Below are 17776 nucleotides of genomic sequence, written 5' to 3' on the forward strand. Positions count from 1 at the left end.
TTTTCCATTTATTCTTACCCTTTGCTTCCTGTATTTTAACCAGGTATCAATCCATGAGTGGACCTTCTCTCTTATCCCATGACAACTTACTTTACTTAAAAGCCTCTGGTGAGTGACTTTTTCAAAGGCTTTCTGGAAATCTAAAGACACTATATCCACTGGATCCTCCTTGTCCAGATGCATATTGACCCCCTTGAAAGATCTCTAGCAGATTAATAAATCATGGTTTCCCTTTACAGAAAACACGTTCACTTTTCCTCAACAAATTATGTTCATTTATGTATCTGACAAATTCATTCTTTATAGGTCATGTACAAGTCTCCTCCACTTCACTCCATCCCAGAAGAAAACTTCTAGCTGACCCAGGAATACCCCAGTTGTTGTCCTTCAATCTCAGTAGATCTTCTTCTTATCCGAGGTCTTCCTCTTTTGCATTTTCCCTGTGGGTTCCATTTGAGACCTTGATGGACTACACTGGATGATGTTTTTTTGAGAGTGCAGCCTCGCCACACCCACTTTCATTTCAAGTTGAATGTCAAGTGGTTTTTGTCTTGCACTATTCCAGAGCTCCTCATCTGTGACAAAGTTTTGCCTTTTGATGCAAGGATGTACCTCAGGCATCTGTTTATTTGCCTTTTGACGTACCTCAGGCACCTGTTTATGAATGTCTGTAGCTTTTTTTATGAATGTCTGTAGATTTGAAGACTTTTTAGTACACCAGGTCTCACATCCATACACTCTTCACATTTGTGTTGAAGATCCACAGTTTCATCTTCACAGATATTATTTGTGAACTCCATATGTGAAGGAGACTTGAATGCAGCTGTTGCTTTCCCTATGCTGGCATTGATATCCTTGTCTGTTCCTCGATCTCTGCCATCATACTGCTCAAGTAAGTGAACTGCTTCACATCTTCCAGGCATGCTCACCATTGTGATGGTGTTGTTGCTGGGTTGGTTGATTCTCATTGTCTTAATCTTTCCCTTGTTAATGCTCAGTCCAGTCACTGAGGCAGTTTTGTATAGCGTTGTGACCTTTTCTTCCATTCTTTCATGTCAGTCTGAAAGGAGGGCAAAATCATCAGCAAAATCAATGTCCTCTTTGAAAAGAAAAGTATCCACTGAATGCCCTGTTGATGGTCATCTGTTGTCTGACTCAGGATCCAGTCCATTTTGATCAAGAACAGCAAAGGTGACAATAGGCACCCTTGTCGCACTCCTGAGAGTATGGTGAAAGATTCTGTCAAGACACCATTGTGAACAATTTGGAATGTCAAAAGTTTCAGCTAATGTGCCCAGTACTGATGTTAGATATACTGGTCTGTAATTTTCAGGACCATCTCTAGAGTCCTTTTTAAATATTAATGTCACATTAGCTATCTTGCCATCATTAGGTACAGATACTGATTTAAAGGATAGGTTACAAACTACAGTTAATGGTTCCTCAATTTCACATTTGAGTTTTTTCAGAACTTTTGGGTAAATGCCATCTGGTCCCAGTGACTTGTTACTATTAAGTTTATCAATTTGTTCCAAAACTTCCTCTAATGACACCTCAGTCTGAGACAATTTTTCAGATATGTCACCTAAAAAGAAAGACTCAGGTGTGGGCATGTCTCTGACATCCTCAGCCTGGAAGACCGAAGCAAAGAATTCATTTAGTTTTTCCGCAGTGGTATTATATTCTTTGGGTTTGTCCACACAGCAAAGTTATTTCAAAATAGCAGACGCTATTTCAAAATAACTATGCAAGCGTCTACACAATGCGACTGCTCTTTCAAAAGAGCAGTTGCCTTATTTGTAAATACATAAAATTCATTGGCTACATCTACAGTGCATTCGGCTTTCAGAAGTGGAATGCAAATGAGGGAGATGAAAAATGCAAATGAAGCGCTGCTTTACAAATCTCATACTGTATTTGCATAGTCTCATGCAATCACATTTCCACAAGAGGCGCTTACTGAGAACAAAACCACCCACGTATATGGGATTCCTTTGAGAACAAACACCATTTTTTAAATAATCCTTCTTCCTGTTTTGTTTCAGGAGCCTATTTTGAAATAAGCCATAGCGCATCCCATGGCTCAATATCAGAATAGGATCTACTGTGTATAGATACTCCATTTTGAAATAGCTGAGTGCTATTTTGAAATGCATTTTGTGTATAGCTGCACTGTTTTGGAATACCTCTTTCAGAATAGCTCATTCAGGAATAACGCTGCTGTGTAGACATAGCCATTGAGTGCTCCCTTAGCGTCTCCATCTTCCAGTGGCCACACAGGTTGTTTAGCAGGCTTCCTGCTTCTGATGTACTTAAAAAACATTTTGTTATTACGTTTTAGTTTTGGGCTAGCTGTTCCTCAAACCCCTTTTTGGCTATTCTAATTATGTTTTTACACTTAACTTGACAAGAGTTTATGCTCCTTTCTGTTTTCCTCATTGGCTACGTCTACACTAGCCAAAAACTTCAAAATGGCCATGCAAATGGCCATTTCGAAGTTTACTAATGAAGCACTGAAATACATATTCAGCACCTCATTAACATGCAGGCGGCCGCGACACTTCGAAATTGACGCACCTCATCCAGACGGGGCTCCTTTTCGAACGGACCCCACCTACTTCAAAGTCCCCTTATTCCTATCTGCTCATAGGCCATGGCCATTTCGAAGTTTTTGGCTAGTGTAGACACGGCCATTGAGATTTAACTTCCACTTTTAAACAATGCCTTTTTATCTCTCACTGCTTCTTCTACCTGGTTGTTAAGCCATGGTGTTACTTTTTTGGTAATCCTATTGTGCTTTTTAATGTAGAGTATACATTTAAGTTGGGCCTCTATTGCACTGATTTTGAAAAGTTTCCATGCAGCTTGCAGGGATTTTACTTTTGGCATTGTACCTTTTAATTTCTGTTTAACTAGCCTCCTCATTTTTTGTGTAGTTACCCTTTCTGAAATTAAATGGCACAGTGTTGGGCTGCTGAAGTGTTTTCCCCACCACAGGGATGTTAAATTTTATTACATTGTGGTCACTGTTTCAAAGTGGTCCAATTATATTTGCCTCTTGGACCAGATACTGCAGTCTACTTAGGACCAAATCCAGAATTGCCCCTCCCCTTGTGGGTTCAAGAACCAGCTCAAAGAAGCAGTCATTTAAGGTACTAAGAAATTTTATTTCTGCATCCTGTCCAGAAGTGATATGTACCCAGTCAAAGACATCCCAAATTACAAGGCACATGTTTTCAGTACCTCTTGTTGAGCTGGGTGTTCACCAAAATGTCACAACTGTCAAGTCCTCCTTTCCAACCAGACATCTAGATTGTATTTCACTTTTCAGAAAAGCTGATCTGAGACCATAAAAGGCAAATAGTTCAGAAGCCACATTTTAAAAAGATCACCTAAACCTATTCTTTGAATGGACTGTCATTTAAACAACTCTCATGAAGCAGAAGGTGTTATACACAATACCAGGCGGAGCCATTTATCCAAATCTTGCAGTGTTTGACTTTACTGAATGTCACCCCTCTAGAATTCATAATTTCATTCCCTCTGCAAATTGGTTGTCTGGGGCAGAAGAGTAAGAACAAATTATATGAAAACAGCATTTATAAAAGGAAGAATAAGATAATATATTGTGCAATAAATCTATTGGAAACATTTAATATATTAAGAGACAAAGCCAGATCTCAACTGTAGTAAATCAGCATAGCTTCACTGACACCAGCTGAACATAAACTGTAGGTTCCATACAGTTACTTTTAATGCTTCTAACCTCTCCTTCTGCTGTCCAGAATTCCCATAATGAAGTGCCAATATGATGAACATTTGCTAAGTTAAATATAGCTTCAAAGGGATAACACAAAATTAGCCTGTTTCTTTGTACTTCTTCTATGACTCCAGGAGTCAGAAAACCTTCAAATTAAATTTATTTCAGAGAGAAGTTCAGCCTTCAAGCTCTCAGCACACATATCACCTAACAGTCTAACATCCCAAAATAGGCACATTTTATTTTGGTGCATGACTTGCTCTTTCAGCAATATGAAAGATGTTTCTGCTTTTCTTTTTGATCTTCCTTCTTTATTTCTGGTAGTTCCCTCCTCCAAGTCTGAGTAAAGTCTGTGTGTTACATGCAGTTTCAGGAACATATGGATTTCGTTAACTTCATATAGCAATTTTCTCTTCATTCTCATCCCCCTTAATACTCTTTTCCTGTCCCAGAAGTTATTTTTAAAAATGTTTATTTAGAAAAAAAAAGCAATTTTACAAATCCTTAGTACACAAATTGATGAGTAGTAGCAGTACTATTATTATTTACTTGCTTTAACAAACGAAATCCCCAAAAAGGGTCCCATCATGCTTGGCAGAATTCAGTATGAGACGAGCCTTACTAAATATGTCAAACTACACTTTTTGTTACGCCTACATTAAGAAGAGCACAAATGCAATGATTTGTAATGCAATACATGATTACTACAGGATGTTCACAAACTTTTTACACACTCTATTTCCTCACACTTTACGTGTGTGTTTGTACCACTGTCTTCCTGACTTTCACTCCTGAACCTTCTATCTGTCTGGAGGATGATAGGGGGAGTTAGCCAACGTTTTGAAATCATGTATCATTTGCTATTTAGATATAAGTTGTTCATCTTGGGGCTTTAGATGTTCAATGTTTATCAAAAATCAGACTATGAACAGGAGGCAGCCAGACAACTCTCCAACACCACGTTTTACAGACCTCTCTCCGCTGATCCCACATTGGAATTCCAAAGGAAATTACAACAACTACTGAAGGAACTCTCTGCTGCTACTTGGGACCTCATTAACTCAGACACACCATCTGAGCCGCAGCCTAGATTATTCCATTTACTTCCCAAAATCCACAAACCTGGAAACCCTGGACGCCCTATCATTTCAGGTATTGGCACCCTTACCACCGGACTATCCAGTTATGTGGACTCCCTCCTCAAACCCTACGCCACCAATGCTCCCAGCTATATCCGAGATACCACCGACTTCCTGAGGAAATTACAAAACATCGGAAAAGTTCCTGATAATGCCATCCGTGCCACAATGGATGTAGAGGCTCTGTACACTAATATTCCACATAAAGATGGATTACAAGCAATCAGGAACACCATCCCTGATGCCACCACAGCCAATCTGGTGTCTGACCTCTCTTACTTTGTTCTCACACACAATCATTTCCGTTTTGGGGACAATTTATACCTCCAGATTAGTGGAACTGCTATGGGCACCCGCATGGCCCCACGATATGCTAATATATTTATGGCTGACCTGGAACAACGATTCCTCAGCTCTCGTCCCCTATTACCACTCCTCTACTTAAGATACATTGATGACATCTTTATGATTTGGCCCCATGGTACAGAGGCTCTAGAAGAATTCCACAGAGACTTCAACAATCTACACCCCACCACCAACTTATGCCTTGATTACAACATGCAAGAGATACACTTCCTGGACACTACAGTACTAATCAAGGATGGCCTGATCAGTACCACACTGTACTGAAAACCTACTGATCGCTATACTTATCTACACCCTTCTAGTTTCCATCCTGCACACGTGACTAGATCCATTGTTTACAGTCAAGCTCTTAGGCATAATCGCATTTGCTCTGATCCAACTGACAGAAACCAAAAACTACAAGAACTTTACCAAATATTCATAAACCTGAATCACCCACCAGGAGAAGTAAAAAAACAAATCGACAGGGCCAGACGAATACCCAGAAACCAGCTACTCCAAGATCGGCCCAAAAAAGCCAAGAACAGAACACCACTGGTCATCACCTACAGCCCCCCACTCAGACCACTGCAACGAATTATTAAAGACCTACAACCTATTCTTAATCAGGATGCTACACTCCAGAAGGCCCGGGGTGACATGCCTGTTCTCTCCTACAGACAACCTCCCAACCTCATGAGGATCCTTACTAACAGCCACAGTCTATACCCCAGGAACACCAGTCCTGGAACCTTTCCCTGCAACAAAGCCCGCTGCCAGCTTTGTCCACATATCTTCTCTGGAAATACCATCACTGGACCTAACCAGCTTACTCACAGAATCACGGACACTTTCTCATGCTCCTCTACTAACATCATATATGCCATCATGTGCCAGCAATGCCCAGATGCTTTGTATATTGGACAGACTTCTAACTCCCTTAGACAAAGGGTCAACAGGCACAAAACAGACATCAAAACACTCCAGATCCGCAAACCAGTTAGTCAACATTTTAATGGAATGGGGCATTCTGTCAATGACCTCAAGGTATGTGTGTTACTGAAAAGAAATTATCACTCCTTTGTAGAAAGGGAAGTGGACGAACTGACATGAATATTCAAATTCGGAACATTAACACATGGTTTAAATCGTGATGGGAACTTTCGGAGTCACTATAGGGGCTCGTCTGCATACCTAACTCAATCTAATTCTTGATCTCCCCCCCCCCCGCCTCTGATTTGCTCACCTTGATTATCTTTTTCTGATTTGTCCTCCTTGCTTACTGTTTTTGGTTCTCTGTGTCTTAAATATTGAGTCTCTTCTGGTCTGGATATGGTCTGAAGTGGGTCTGTCCCACGAAAACTCACCTAATAAACTACTTTGCTAGTCTTTAAAGTGCTACTTGACTGCTTTTTGTTTTGATAGTGTATAGACTAGCACGGCTTACTCTCTGTTACTAAAAATAATCAGGTGGGGGCTTTTTTCCCCACACTTAGCATTTATAGCATTGGGAACAAAGAAGTCTTTAAAGTGCCACATGCGTTCTGGAGCTGTAGATTGCAGATCCCTGGCCATGACTATGCAGGTCATGGAAGCCCTTGGATTCCCAGAACTTCAGACAGTTGTGCTGGCTGGCAGCTCCAGATCCATGGATTTGGCAGCTGACAGGCTGCTAGCTGCCTGTGAGGGGCCATTCATGTCACTGGAGGCAGAGCAGGTTAAGTGGCATCAGTCAACATGACAGACTGCAACAGGAGAAAAGATAGGAATGGACAGCCTGAGAAGGAACAGATGGAACTAGTATATAGTCAGAAAAGGGATACAGAATTCGGGAATCTTCAGTCACTCCCTGGGAGAATAGCATTTGAGCTGGTAAGTCCAGAAAAGGGGCCAGAGATAAGAGCAGAGAAGCAGAGAGGAATGCCAGGGAAAAGCAACACAGTCTGGGAGCAACCAGCCCATAGTTGCTGGACATAAAGTATCTGGGTTAGAACCTGGAGACATGTATGGGCCCACGTTCCCATAACAGCCACTGGGAAAGTGACACAGACTGAGAAGGCAAGACTGCACAAAATAGATGATCCAATGGGAGATACTTTGGAAGGGGAGAACTGGACAGTGACCTTGCCAAAGGGCTACAACACAATGAGAAAGCACATTGAGTCACACAGAGGGGCCTCAAGGTGTACAGATGTGTCAGACCTGGAAAGAGCTAATCCCCAGAACAGCCAAGAGGAGATGCCCCAACAGTGAATGAAACTTGTGACATTGCCCCAGTGCTATGGATGCTGGAAGCCCTGAGGTATGCAAGTCCAAGGCAGTGCTCCTAACTGGCTTTCTCAGGACTCTGGTAGCCTGGAGTGCCAAGAAACTTTTAAGGCTAGCAGCTTGGAAACTCATCCTAGCTAGGCCTACAAACTCCTGATACATCCTCCCCCCACTGGGTGGACTATGAAGGAGCTAAACATGTGAGCTGCCAGGAAATCAGACAGATATCCAGCAGAAATTTGTTGGACAGGCATGCTTCCATCATAACTCTGCCTGCTTCCCATCAGACTTTCATCAAAAATCAAACCATCTCCAGTGAACTTTAAGATTTAGACTAGTGATCTCCAACCTTTTTTAAGCATAAGATCACCTTTTGGAATTTAAGTGCAATCCAGGATCTACCTCAAAGCCAAATATCCTGGCACCATCTTCTTCCCCTGGTCCTGCTTCTGCCCCACCCCTTGTTTGAGGCACCACCCTGCTCACTCCATTCCCTTTCCCTCCTCCTTTCTCACTCATTTTCACCAGGCTGGGGCACAGGATTGGGGTACATATTCTGTTCTTGGACCAAAGAGCTCAGCATGTGGGGCAGACTCTGGGCTGCACCTGTGTTGGGCTGAAGGAAGACGTCCGAGGTACAGGAGGGGTTCAGTGCTGGGGCAGTGTTCAGGATATGGGCTCCAACTAGGTACTGCCTACCTCAGGGAGCTCCCTGGTGATGTTGCAGCGGGGCTTAGGCAAGTTCACCCAAGGCCTGGCCCTGCACCACTCACTCCAGGATATCCAGCAGAGGCTCTTGTGGGAGAGTAGCAGGTGGCTCCGTGCACTGCCCTTGGCTTCAGGGACCATCTCCCACACCTCCCGTTGGCTGTGGTTCCCCATTCCAGGCCAATGGGAGCTGCAGGGGTAGTGCCTACAGGCATGGGCAGCTTGTGGAGACCCCCTACCCTGCATCCCCTAGGAATGTGCCAGCCACTTCCAGATATGGCACAGGGCCAGGCATGGGACAGTCTACCTGAACCTCACTGGGCTGCTAGAAGAGGCAACACTCTAAATTTGGCTGCAAGAGCCTCCAGGAGATTGAGCCCTAGCAGACAGTGTTCCATACATGAATAGAAAAAAAAACATAGGGAATGAGTTTTGTTATGTGCACCACCAATGGACACATGTACTTTTAAAAATTACCATCAGGGTAATTACTTCAGATATGACAGGTTAGGCACCTTAGAACTCACTCCTCAAAGAATGAAATTTAAGCCTAAAAGACAAAAATAAAAATTATGAAATGCACAGACTAGTCAAAAACCTAAAATAACACACTTTGAAAGAGGCAAAAGTATTGCTGGGTCGGGAGGTGAATGTGAAAGACAAAGTGTATTTGTGTGAGTGCATGAAAATGACAGAGGTTCACACTGTCCCTTTACATATGCTGAGCAGGTTTAGATATAGGAACGGCTGCCAGAAGAGTCCCCTCCTCTTTGTGGAGATAGGACGTCCTCCTCCCCACCCCACCCCCCCCGTAACCTGACATCAGTGCACACCCTCCCCTGCCTCCTGCACAGCAAGCAGGAGGCTCCCAGGGGGGCAGCTCCAAGGCAGAGGGCAGGAGTGGTGCAGCAGTGTAGGGGAGGGGCAGCTGATAGCCTCCCAGCCAAAGCAGACAGATCAGTTGTCCTGATCTGCTGGTTGGTGACCACTGATTTAGACAAACTGGCATGCTCAACAGAAAAAATGTTCCTTTGGAGGAATTCTAACCCTCTCTAATTCTTAGCCCACCAGGGTAAAGACAGTCATTTTTACTCTTTGTCTGCACACAATGCCTGACTAACTGGAGTCCTAATCACTTACTGGGGTTCCCAATACAAATAGTACACAGATAACAAAACATGTTGCCAGCTTGCCAGCCCACATCTTGCTTCAAATTTAAAAATGCATAAGGCTAAATTAAGCTTTCCTCAATGTTAGCTTTCTTCTTGTTTCAAGTTCACAGACTAAGGCCTGGATACCACAACATGGTAAGACTCTGTCAAGAGGTGCTGAGTGCTCACAACTTCCACTGCTCTCAAGAGTAACATGCAAAAATATACTGCAAGGACCAAGACTGGATGGAGCTGGAGGCTTCATAGAACTTTTTTTCCTCCTTTCCAATTTCTGAGATTCTATTAAAATCCATAGCACAACATCTTTGTGAGCTTCACGAGCCTTGTAACAGAGGTAAGACTTCATATTGGCGTGTTAAAAATAACCTGGAGGAAGGTCCTTTTCCCATCTCTATAAAAGTTCTCCAACTGATTATAAAAGGAAAACAATTCAAGTAAGTAGTCTGATAGTACTAAATGTGGTAGAGAGTCATTTATATTTAAAGAGATCACTTAGAGAGAGAGAGAGAGAGAGAGAGAGAGACAGGATACTTAGTTAATAAAGAAAATATTTTCAAAATTAGCACAGTGCACACATAAGTCCCAGGATGCCCCTTGCTTCTGCTTAGTTCCTTACTTGCATTGTAGTCCCATTGATTTCAGTTGGGCGACTCACAGAGCTAATTTTTACTCATGCCCTGTGTCTACATGTGCCCCTTCCTTTCGAAAGGGGCATGTTAATGAGTGGGTTCGAAAGATGCTAATGAGGCACTGCAATGAATATGCAGCGCCTCATTAGCATAATGGCAGCCACGGCGATTTGAAAGTGTGGCTTTTTGAATCGTGCGCCACCCGTGGAGACAGGACCTTCCAAAATAACGCCCCCCCCCAGTTTTCGAAAGCCCTTCTTCCGATCACCAGATAGGAAGAAGAGCTTTCAAAAACTGAGGGGGTTGTTTCAAAAGGTCCCGTCTCCACGGGCAGCGCATGATTCAAAAAGTTGCACTTTTGAATCAGTGCGGCCGCCATTAGCATCTTTCGAACCCGCTCATTAACATGCCCCTTTCGAAAGGAAGGGGCACGTGTAGACCCAGCCATGGTGAGCAGTATAAGTTGTGCGCTTGCGCAGCCACTCAGGAGAAATTTAAATGACATCCAGCTGATTTGCAAAGCACCAACAGCTAGGTTTTGTATCTGCATTGGTGGTACACATTCACACATCTCTCTGCACATAAAAATCCCACATGCCTCATATGGGATGGGAAAAGATCTGCACATGGATGAAAAAGATTAGAGGGAACATTGATCATAAGGACTGAAATACACGGCCCTAGATAACGAGGACCCAAACAGCATTTGGTTACACAGGTGCAAGTCTGCCTGGAGGCAGGAGAAAAGTAAGGGGACATTGCTGTTAGGCTAGTGATCTGAACACGGGAGCAAGTCAGAATGCCTGAGCTGTATCACTGATGCTCCATTACACCCTAGCACTGACTCCTTCTATAGTCACTGATGACCAAAATTTCAAACATGCCCACTAATGCTTTTAAGTACTGACCTTGGGGCCCAAATGACCTTCTTTTCAGAAGCACTGAGCACTTGGCTCTCCCATTAACTTTAAATAGAGCCCTAGGAGGTCCACTTCCCCCACTCCCTCCCCACCCTCTGCAAAAAAAATCAGGACATTGCTGTCTTGAGCTGGAAATGCAAACATTGTGGCACACACAATTAGCTGGCACTGTTGAATATGTTGGCCTCAATCTCCCTGCATCAGTTTCCCCCTTAATTACAATGCAGGAATGTTCTGAGAATTAATTTAAAATGTTTGTAACACATTTTAAAAATGTAAAATACTGTTATATATTCTTTCACCTGGTTACTAAACCTGCTATATTGTTCATTCTCAAACCTGAGGGAATAATCCAAATAAAACCAAAACTGTGGTTTATATCTTCTGTAATCCCTCTCTTATAATTTCAAGATGTTTCGAACTGGATTATTTAATAGGCTTTTATGGCCTTATTATAACTTATATGATATGGACCCTTTTTTGTCTTGAGAGACGGTGGTCAGCAGCAGTGGTGAGGATATATGGGCAGTGTTTGAGTCTGCAGCTTCTCTCATGACTTACCCGTCCAATATTGGATTTGCACAGTCAATTGCAATAACCACATATCAGTCTATTTCTGAATTCCTGAGTCTGAGAGTTTTTCCTTCAAAGACAAAGTTCTTTTGTGTGGTTTGCACATATACTATTGAAGGATGATGTGCCCTGTCGTAGCAGGCGTTGCCAGGTATTTTGATCTGATGATGTAGATAACTAGGATTTTGGATCGATGTTGAATTTTTTCATGGCATGTATCCTTGTATCTTAGCTTTGATCTTCCTCTTGTTCTCAACCCACATGACAGTTTACCAAAGAGGATTTCTTTGGGAAGACATTCGTCATCCATGCTTCTCACATGACCAAGCCATCATAGTCTTCTGCTGTTGAGGATTGCTGTCAGGCTGGGTATGCCAGATCTCGACAGGCCATCTGCATTTGAAATTTTATCTTGCCAGTTGATATTCATAATTCTGCAGAGGCAGCAAAGATGGAAGTTGCTCAATTTTTTCTCCTGGTTTAAGTAGGCGGTCCATGCTGCATAACCATATATAGCAGGATACTGAATACACATGCCAGCTAGATTGGTATCTTTGTTTTCACTGTCAGTTTAGGATTGTTCCACGCTCATTTTGTAAGTCTGCTAAAATCATAGCTGCTTTCCCAATTCTGATGTTCAGTTCTTCATCCATGGATAGGCTTGTGGTGACAGTAGATCCAAGGTAATAGAATTGTTGAACCACATACAATGGGGTGTTATCCAGAATGACATTGGGTCACTAAGGTATACCTTGAATGAATACAACACTTTTCTTCATGCTTATGTCAAGGAAAAACAACTTGCAGGCTCTGGACAGAGAATCCATCAGTGTCTGTAGTGTGTCTTCATTATGAGAGATGAGAGCTGCATCATCTGCGAAGAGGAGTTCCCTGATGAGGACTTTCTTGACCTGAGTTTTGGCCTGGACTCTTGTCATGTTGTAGAGCAAGCCATCTAATCTTGTGGGGAGAAATACATTGCTGTGTGAGTTTTCAAATACGCAATTTAGTAGAACTGAGAAAAATATGCCGAAGAGGGTAGGGGCAAGAACACACCCTTGTTTGATTCCACTGCTCATTGCACACTGTTCCAATGTAGAACCATCATACTGCACTGTTGCTTTCATGTTTTCATGAAAGGATGTTATGAGCTTGAATAGGGTTGGTGGGCAGCCAATCTTGGTTAATACTTTGTATAGTCCTGATCTACTGACTGTGTCAAATGCCTTTGTTAAATCCACAAATGCTACGAATAACGGCTTTTCTTGTTTTCCACATTTTCATCAATCCAGTCTTTGTTAGAGATATAACTTATAACTAAATCTATAAATATGGAACTTTGGGGTTTTGGGTAGCTTGTAGGAATGTCCGAGAGGCTATGTCTACATGACAGAGCTATTTAGGAATACCTTGGTATCCCAAAATAGGTATTCCATGTTCTTGAAACACACCCGTTATTTTGAAATATTTGTCAAAATAACAGGCATGCTATTTCAGCGTCCCTGATCTCATTGCTTCAGAATAATGCATTTGGTGCTGTTTAGATAGTGCCAAAGGCCAAAATAGCCTATTTTGAAATAAACTTGAACTAAGATAGGCAACTTGTGTAGCACAAATTGCCTATCTTATTTCAAGTTTAGGTTGCCATGTAGACATAGCCAGAGAGAACATTTCTTCCTACTATAATTTTTTTTATATGGCTTATAAAAAGATGGTCTTTAAATACGGATGGCATAAAGAAGGCTACAGTTAAGAGTTCTTGAGGCAGTACTCCAATTGGACTGAGCAGGTGCACTGGTAGCACATCTCTAGCCATCTTTGTTGTGACAAAGGCTGTCAAAACAGTAGTTAAAAATACAGAAACTAGCAAGTCTGCTCAAAGCAAAATGAGAGGAAGTGAGCTTTGATTTTATGCAACCAAAATTGAACTCAAATTAGAGAAAACAGAGACTGTGTATACTGGAGAAAATGACTGTGAAGTTCTTTAGTGCAGCTGGCTTTTGAGGATGTTTTGGTAAGGGACAGACAGATATGTCTACGTATATATAAATGTATGTTGATGTGCAGCATTTCCACATCTATATCTGCCTAGCACAATAATTAATATAGTTAAGAATCAAAGAAATATGCATAAACAGTTCCTATCATACCAGACTGTAGTGAGATGAGAGCTTGAAACATAAGTTCATATATCACAGGTCTGCTATGAGGCTTAAGGCCTAAATTACTGTGCTAATGCTAAGCTGTCACTAAAAGACAGGCTTTGTTAACAGAATCTGGCACAATCAGGTTTAATGGTATAAACCACTAAACCAGGTACTAAGCACAGGCCATAAACACAATCCAGAGGGATCCTGACAGAACATTTTCTTAAGAAACATCTTACCACCAACACGCACCCCACAGATAACAGGAACAACTGACAGCATGATAGATAGTGACCCAACTTTCACATACAATGTAATGGGTGACAACTAGGTAACGTCAGAGCGCAAACCGAAGAGTTGTCTTCGTCTGACCTCAAGGGGAAGTGATGGATTCCAAGTCTCTGATTGAGTCAAGTCCATTATCACGTGCATACATCTGTTAACCTAACTGCAGACCTCTGGTCCAGGGAAACTAAGACCGTGTTTCATTTTCAATAAATCTGGCCTGGTGCCTTTGGATCCTCACCTAATTTTTGGTCTTTGATGGCTCTCTTGAACTCTACCACATTAACCATCTGTGCAGGACAAATGAGATAAACAACGGGAATGCATCCAGTAGCCAAACGATTATCATCACTGATGGAGCAGACCACCTGTCAGGACACTGCACCAGTAACTTCTGACTACCACATATACTATTTTACAACCTGACTCAGACCTCATTGAAATCAATGGGAGGCTCTCCACCAGCTTCAGCTGAGTTTGAATCAAGCCAACTCTGGATCAGGTCCAATGCACATAGCTTTAAGATTACTAGAAAGCCCTCCTTCCACCATTGTTCAGACTTTCATGTCCCATCTAATTTTTTGTGTGTTTTTCTCCTTTTACATTCATTACACACTTTTAAAAGAAATGCAAAGAACAAAATCAATGCCAAGAACAAGACATTTAAACCAACGTAACAAATGTTATTACTTACCTGAAGATGAAGGCCTCCAAGTATATAAGTTTATTGCTTTATCATGTTTGTTTTGGGGCTTTCCCTTCTGTCCTTTCCGCACAACCCCTTTTTCCTTTAATTTGCACAAAGAAAGGTCTTGTGGCTTAAATCAGAGTGTACAAGTTACATAACCAGACTCCAATTCTGCAATGTGTTGCGTGTGAACAGGTTGTTGTGCCCCTGGTCCACCTGCACAGTGAATTGCAGGATTGGGGCCATGATCTAAGTTGCTTTACTGCTGGCATCTTGAATGATTCAATTACGTCACGATAGCATCAATACATCCATGGCACACCAAATATGAATTTAATTTTTTGCCATGATGTAGAATTATTTTCTCTATTAAAACTGTTTTACCATTTGATCACCCATCCTGAATAAACTGGAGCTACGTTAGATTTCTAAGGGCTCCATGCCCATTTCTTGGTATTTGCTGGAAGATGTAATTTCTGTACTAATTCTCAGATACAGACTTTTGGAGAGAGGCAGATATTTGCATTCAGAACCATGGACTAACTTTGGATTTTGTAACTTGTGGGGGAAAAACTGATGTGGAAACAGTGCGCTGATGGGTTGACGGCACCTGCAGTATTTAGTAAATTTAGCTAACGCTGCGGTAGGTAGCATAATGTCCAACTTAAGCTATTTTCAATTTTGTTCTAGAAAAATTAGAGAGATAATAAATTGAATATATCCAACAATCTGAATTTCTTCCTAACATTGGTCTTACAATGGGAGATGTAATCCTCTTCACTTTGCTCTCCTTCTCGTTTTCTTTGCATCTTCAATGTTAGGTGAGTTTCATCTGCAACCTCATGTACATCTCAACCCTCTGCCCTCAGCTCCCTGCATTCCACTCCGAACAAATTTATTGCAGGAACTGTCATGTCACAACAACCTGCCCCGCTCACAATCCTCTGATCTCAGCCACCCTGCCCAGTTTGGGGGTGGCCAAGAAGAGGAGTTGCAATACAACAGTACCTGTAAGAAACTGTTACTTTTCCCTCCGGCTGTTGGGTTTAGTGCCTGAGTACTGGCTACTGTTGGTGGCCTTTGATATACTAGTCAGACTAGATAATTTAGTGTTCCCTTCTAGTCTTCGACTCTGTAACACATGCCTAACTTTCAGCATGTGCTTAAGAGCTGTGGTGAAGTTATAATAAAGTACCACTTAACAAGCCAACGACACCATTGTCTGCAACATTCTTTAATAGCTTGCTATATGTTTATTGATCCAAACTAATACAGCTTAGCTTGCAAGATTCTACAAGAGCTCATCTTCTTAATGAGATATGGCAGCAGGGATATAAGAATGTTTAATCAGTGTAACTACACAAAAAGATACAGGATTCTGTTGTCTACCAGAAAAACAAAGCTTTTCTGCACAACGTATAATGGTCAGTTCTAGTTTGACCTACATGATTGCAGAGTAAAGCCAAGTGAGCTTATTGAAGATGGAAAATTACTAGAAATTGTAACCTCTCCAAAACATTGCCCCAGTTCACTAAATTAAGTTTCTCAAACTGTGGTCCATGGGCCACTGATGGCCTCTGGAGAATTCGTTGGTGGTCTCTAGGGAACTGGCAGGTCATAAGTGCCTGATACTCCTCATCTTTAAATGCATTTTAACAGCTGAAGACACCTTGAATTTATATTAAATACTTTCCTAAAAATATTATCTTTCACTGTAAGCAACTGCTGTCATTAACCCAGAAGCATGGGATAAAATCTTCTCCCCACTGAAGTCAATGACAAAATTCTCCAACTTCAAAGGGGCCACATCATGGATGTCTACATCAATTATGATTGGAAGGGGAGGCCCTCCATGAGAAGAGAGGTTGTCTGAAAAACCATAAATACTGCTGATCTCTCCAGAATAAATATTGCCAGTTGATTATATTAAAATCGTATTTCAAGAATAAAGAAACTTAACAAAAATGCAATATTCCTTCTTTAGTTTATTAGAACAGGACTTTTGGTGTTTTGTATTTGGAGGAATGAACAAATTCATATCTGTGAAATATAAAAAGCAAACAAGAAATAAAACCTTTGCCTTCTGGGTATCCTGACCCTTATGCCACTGGAAAGTTTCCAGGAAAAGATGATCTAAAGTATATTAATTTATAACAAATGAACTCATAGCACAAAGCAGATTTCTGCATTCATTATAAAATAAGAAAAATTTACTTTCCTAGTCTAATTATAAACACAAATTCAATTGTTAGGATGTTCTCTCCTCCTTCTGGAATAATTCTTAGTTCATTTGGCCTCACACTAGTGATTCCTGTTATTTATTTCCAAAAGATTGGTTTTTGTTTAATGGCAGAAAATGCAAAAAGGAGCTAAGGCAAATATTGATGCCTTAAGAGGAAAGCGGCAAAAACAAGAAATCTGAAAACAAACAAACAAAAAAACAGCAGGATTAAGACCTATATTAATAAGACCGAAAAGCCATCTAACTATACCACTGCACAAGGCCAACAATCATGTAGATAAAACAGTGAAAACAGATGAAATATTATAATAATTGGTAAATGAGGGGCTGATTTACTTAGCTCATGCTTCATTTGCATAATCTCTTTTCAAACTGGAAAATATGGTGGTATTAAAGAGAGACACTGGCAAATCTAAAAACCATAAACATCTGCCACAGAAAACTTGTAAATCTATGTTCCATTGTGTCCAGAATTTAGGCTATTAGACTGTAATCTCTTAAAAGAGCGCTTCCAACACCAACTGAGCACGTTATTATTGGCTCCCAGCTCCCCACCACTCAAGGGAGACAGGAAACTGACCAGTGCAGTAGTGCTGGTCAGTTTACTGACTCCCCAAATTACGTGAAAATTCAACTTATGCAGGGTTGACTAAAACACAACTTCCATGTAAGTTGGGGGTTTACTGTATCTGTTTATTTAACACTAGCTCCATTATTGCTAAAAAGCAATATTCCCATTGTGTTCACATGACCAGAATTTCACACACACTCCTTCCACATTTTCAGTGGACCAGATTCTACCATCTTTATTCATTCATGAGTTGTTTTCAGTGGGTATACTCATGAAATAAGGTACTATTTAACATGAATAATGGCAGCAGAATCTGGCCCATTCATTTT

Source organism: Carettochelys insculpta, chromosome 8, assembly GCF_033958435.1.
Source record: "Carettochelys insculpta isolate YL-2023 chromosome 8, ASM3395843v1, whole genome shotgun sequence".
NCBI classification, from domain to species: Eukaryota; Metazoa; Chordata; order Testudines; family Carettochelyidae; genus Carettochelys; species Carettochelys insculpta.